Here is a 6,010-nt window from a genome sequence, read left to right as displayed (position 1 = left end):
TTATCGGTCGAAGGCTTCCGGTTTTCCGTTCCGTCGTCGTCCTCTGGTAAGCAAGTCTGGCGGGGCGTTTCATCATCCCCTGGCAAGGGATTAATTTTGTTGCTACATCCGTTATCTGCGCAACATTCAAGGCTCAAGGGTGTCAATGATTGAATTAGTAGATAATTGGGAGACCTTTGGGGCCGAAACGGTGATATTCGGAAGGGAACTTTTCACTGAGTTAGACTTGAGGTGCTGAGAGAGGATGTCCGTTGAACAACTTTAGCTAGCAGAAAATGTGTTTTGTATTGCAAAAATATGGCTTTATCAAAATTTCATATCCTGGTCGAAGATAGAATTAGAGGAAAATTTTTCTCACATAGTCAGTGTACATTGAAGCACGTTTGATATAAGAGGATCTTCCAGGTTAAATTATGCCTTTTTTTCTATTTTAAGTAAAATCAGCCTTGCGAATGTCATTCAAAAGAAAGTCAAGTTCGTTTCAGTCACATAGTCACTGTATATTATACCACAGCGCTTCTAGTGGTCGGATCTGGAATGTTTCTACAGTACTTCGTTTTGAAATGTTTCCTCTATCAGTGCTGAATTCGTTTTGTTTCAAAAGAGTAACACGTGATGGAAACCGTGGAACGAAAATTATTTTTTGATACCCACGTCCAAAACCTGATGGTCAGGTCAGGTTCCAAAAACGCAAAATCGTTGAAATTGGTCAAATCGACCATGTGCAGCGTTCTCAAACGTTTCTGTGAGATGCAAACTATCGATCGGCAGGTTCATTCCAAGTGCATAGTGAAACCTAGGATCGGAAACTGTATTTGAAGGTGTTGAGAACGATCAAGGCAAACCCAGGGCCAGGGATATTGCCAAGAAATTCAAGGCCGACCGGTGCACCGTCAGAAAAATTCGTCTGCGCAAAGGAATACGATCTTATGTGGCCAGTAAGCAATCAAACCGGACATTGAAGCAGAATGTAGTAGCCAAAAGATGTGCCCGGAAGCTAAACTACAAAATTCTACGGATGCATTCTCATCAGTGATTGAAATCCTCACCAATTTTCTCATCAGAGGCATTCAAAATACACACTTTGAGGCCTCGCATAGCTATACAGGAGACGATACATATACATTCATTCAAACCTCCCCCCATGAGGAGGATCTGCTCTGAGAGACACTATTCGTTTGCTGCCCCGAACGAACTCTCTCAACGTTCGGTCGCTACATGATGCATGAAGAAGACGAGGCACACATACTCATTTACGTTCTTGAATTTGAATAGCTCCAGCCGATGGCTGTGGTTGAGGAGAACATCTTCAACCCCGCCGCAAAGGTTGAGGCAACAACAAAAACAACCGAACTTATTGCGTTGCACGGCCCGCAACGTATAGTGCAAAGAGGGGGGAGGAAAAAGAAACGAAACAACTAGCTGCCTGCGTGCGGTTGCTGTGCAATAATAGCAATAGCAGAAAAACCTCACGCATTCGATCCAGGCACAAACGAGGAGACTCGGGTTCGCTCTGCCTTTTGAATTCGCTTCCCTCAAGCTGGTAACAGGAGATGAGTGAGAGCCATTCGTTTGGTTTTTTTGGATTTGCTGCCTCGAGTGTATACTGCTTCTTGGAGGCGGGCCATATTGAGAGCGTATGCATCATCGGTTTTGTCGTTTTCGCTGCCTCAAAGCAACCTTTGCTTCCGAGTAAAGCAGTGAGCGAGAGAAGGTTGATCAATTCATGCTCAGCAAAATTCAATCACTGATTCTCATGGATGACGAAACGTACCTGAAGATTGATTTTGTACAGCTTACTTACTTACTTAATGTTCCCGCGCCAATCCTCCGGTGCAAAAGACCGCGGTAAAAGACCTCCACTGTTGACGATCCGGAGCCAGCATTTTCACTTGGTCCAAGTGAAGACACTCGTCGACAGCTTAGCGGCGAGGCTCACCGCCACGAGTTTCTGGGTCTGCCTCTTCTTCGATGTCCTTCTGGATTCCATTCTAGTGCCACTCTGCAAATCAAGTTCTCATCTTTTCGCAACGTCTGCCCAATCCATCTCCACTTACGTTTCGGAATCTCGATTTCTAGCGCCTTTCGATGACACCGGCGATGTAGTTTCTCATTTGAGCTCCAGTTGCCATGCCATCAATCGCGGATGATATTCCGCAAGCCGCGGTTTACAAATACTTACAGATTTCGCGTCGTTACCGCATAGGTATGTGCACCAAGTTTCCACCCGTACAGCAATACGGATTCGACGTTTGAGTTACAGATTCGAATTTTCGTTCGAAGAGTGAGCCTGATGTGAGCGCCTGATGTTGTGGAGAATCGCAAATGCACACCGGTCTTTTCTGATCCGGGTTTCGATGTATTTCTTAGTACCACCATCAGGCGTCAGGAAGCACTATACTTTCTCAACCTGTTGTCATGCTACCACGAAATTGGAGGGATTTACTGTGTTGATTTCCATCGACTTGGTCTTTCCGACATTGATTTTGAGACCTGATGTCATGGAGCTTTCGGTGTGGTCGTCGAGTTTGTTTGCGTTTTTTGTTGTCTTTGGGCGAGCAAAACAATATCGTCAGCCAGGTCAAGGTCGTTAAGTTTATTTACTTTATTTATTACTAGCTGATTTTACCCGGCCTTGCTCGGGTTAGCATAAAATATAAATCAAAATGAGTCGTTGGACTTTTCGAAATTTTGGAAGCTTCGTATTCATCATTAGATAAAAGAAATTTTGCCAATTTTATGCCATGTTAGCTTCGTAAGTTTTGTTGGACTTTTTTAGGTTTTGAATGAGATTATTTATTGTTTTTCTCGGAAAAACAAAACGGTGACACCAAAATGAAATGTGGATGAAATTCGTCGTTCTTGGGGAATTATGCGATCATCGAAAGGATATCCGAACAAATCAGAAAAAAACCGAAGCTAAGTATCTAGTGTTTGATATTAGACTCATTGAATTATATTGTTCTCCTGGGGTCTGGTATGTATTTGTAGGTAATAAGATTTAGGTGAATATTCTTGTGACGGGCCAAAAAATTTTGTTTTGTTTCACAACCGTATGGAGCAGATCAAAGTTGTACATGTGAAAGTGAATGAATTACTATCTTTTCTTGCAATTATGTATATATCTCGGAAATGGAAAGCCTCACGTAAGACGATTTCTGTAGTACTGATTAGGATCAGGTCTCGAGATCAATTTCACTGTAATGTAAATGCTAGATAATTGAAGGTAGGTACGCAAAACTGATGGCGTGGTGTCCCGACAGTGGTTTGTATAGATGAGGTTGGGCTACAGTCTTCATTTCGCGCGCGCTCGTGTGTTTGTGTGTTTGTGTGTGTGTGTGTGTGTGTGTGTGTGTGTGTGTGTGTGTGTGTGTGTGTGTGTGTGTGTGTGTGTGCGTGTGTGTGTGTGTGTGTGTGTGTGTGTGTGTGTGTGTGTGTGTGTGTGTGTGTGTGTGTGTGTGTGTGTGTGTGTGTGTGTGTGTGTGTGTGTGTGTGTGTGTGTGTGTGTGTGTGTGTGTGTGTGTGTGTGTGTGTGTGTGTGTGTGTGTGTGTGTGTGTGTGTGTGTGTGTGTGTGTGTGTGTGTGTGTGTGTGTGTGTGTGTGTGTGTGTGTGTGTGTGTGTGTGTGTGTGTGTGTGTGTGTGTGTGTGTGTGTGTGTGTGTGTGTGTGTGTGTGTGTGTGTGTGTGTGTGTGTGTGTGTGTGTGTGTGTGTGTGTGTGTGTGTGTGTGTGTGTGTGTGTGTGTGTGTGTGTGTGTGTGTGTGTGTGTGTGTGTGTGTGTGTGTGTGTGTGTGTGTGTGTGTGTGTGTGTGTGTGTGTGTGTGTGTGTGTGTGTGTGTGTGTGTGTGTGTGTGTGTGTGTGTGTGTGTGTGGTGTGTGTGTGTGTGTGTGTGTGTGTGTGTGTGTGTATGTGTGTGTGTGTGTGTGTGTCTTTGCGTTTTAAACGTTTCTCTTCTTTAGTAACAAAACATTTGCCAATTAATAATGATCTATAAAAGTTATAAAGCACCTCCGAATGCAATATTCAAATGACAGAATGCTTTTTTTCTCAAACGAGCGCAGATTTATCAGATGGGCAAAATTCGATTTGAATTATTTTAGATGAATTGCATTCCATCATGACGGGTTAATTTTTCCTAAAAAAATCTTTTTTCTGTTTTGTGTAACAGTTCATTGTTAATACTAGTATTACTACATAAATTGTATTCTCAATCATTTATTCAACATGCTCATGAAAACTTGTATTCCAAATATATTTTATTCACAGCGTTAGTTCTTAAATGTGAAATAATATGTTCCTGATAAACTGTTTTTAACCTCATATATAAAAGGCACAGTGAAGAAAATGGATATTTACTATGAGTTGATTAGAAACAATATCAATACTTCAAAATTCAGTTTATGTTCAAAGACAATAGCAATACTATTTTATTTAGTTAAAATTCCTAATTATTCGAAATGAGCCGCATAAAGTGATCCAAAAAACACAGTTATAATATGATTGTGATTATTATTGTGAGTGGATTACAGTTATCCGCTTCGCTAATATTTTTCTAATAAAAAAAATCATTTTTATTTTGATCATTGAATTATTTTGTTAATTGTTTTTCTTTCTAGGGGATTTCAAATATAAATGAATATTTTTGAAATTGTTGGTATAATATTATTAAATGATATGCAGCGTATTTTTTAAATAGATTATTTTTTTAATAGAACAGATAATTTGGATAATTCTTGATTGTTGGTGTTAAGTGGTAAACTGAAAGAAATAAGTTATCATTATGAGATCTTTTAGGGAGGAGATATGAGTATTAGGATGTATCGACTTGTGGAACGTTTTCCAGGTTTTGGTCTTCATTTTTTATAATCCTAGTTACAAAATGTAAACATATTCAAAGCACATATCCATAAGCCTATTTAGTAATTGTTAACTTTAAGTTGCAATACTGATGAACGTTTAATCATGGTTTTTTTTCTGAACTTGACCTTCAAAATCGATTGGGAAATGCTTTTGTTGGCACCACACAAGTTTTATACTTAATATGTTTGGGGTGTAGTTTGAACATTGAATTGGAGGGACAAACAAACAAAATGAACGAGAAGAAATAAGATTCATGAATGTTTCGATTTCTGAAAGTCAGTTTTTCTATAATTTTCTTACTGGTCTTTTCTGTACTCTTCGCTTCTAAAAACCAATGCTTTTGCCGTTTTTGGTTGATTAAACGAGCCAAGATCCCCGTCATATTCAGTCCAAATAGAAAATAGAATCGTTTTTGTTCGAATTTGAAGCTCTATTTTTTAATTTTTAAATAAATAAAGATGAAAAATATGATGACAATAATACAATAATTTTTTCACCACATGATTAAGGACTTCGAATAAATTTGAATTGAATTAGAATCGACGCATTAACGAAGAAAAGAAATGATATAATTTTTGAATGTGTTGATCTTATTTATATGTATTTTATTATGAAGTAAATAAATAAGTGTTCAAGGCTTTAACAAATTTAATTACTAGTTCTCTAAAATCGACTTTGGTTTAAGTATATACAGGTTTTCAAAAGCTCCATTTTTCACTATGTTTTTGTTTCTTAAGAGCTTAAGGAAATTTTTTTTTTCACATGCACTGAATATGTATGTATAAAATTTTGTTCTTCAATTGAACGATGGATTTACAAAAAGTAAGTGCAGCAAGAATGAGATAGGAAAACAATTTTTATGAAACATCTCAACTTACATTTGACAAAGGGGGAAAAAGTAATTTATGAAAAACAATGATATTATATAAATAAAGATTATCAACAAAACTAAAGTATTCTGTAGATATGTGTAAGAGGATTTTTATTTGTTTAAAAAGATTTTCAAATCCTTCCTTATTGATGTACAAATAGTTAAAATTAGATTACGACCTCATTCCTTACTAAATTGGTTGGATCTTGTGATATTTGTCAATAATGCAACCTAAATAGGAGTTTCTTTGAGTAATGTAGAAGATTAGGAAAACAAGTT

Source organism: Uranotaenia lowii, chromosome 1 (genome assembly GCF_029784155.1).
Source record: "Uranotaenia lowii strain MFRU-FL chromosome 1, ASM2978415v1, whole genome shotgun sequence".
NCBI lineage: Eukaryota > Metazoa > Arthropoda > Insecta > Diptera > Culicidae > Uranotaenia > Uranotaenia lowii.
The sequence above is the reverse complement of the archived record's forward strand: the minus strand, read 5'-3'. Positions refer to the sequence as shown.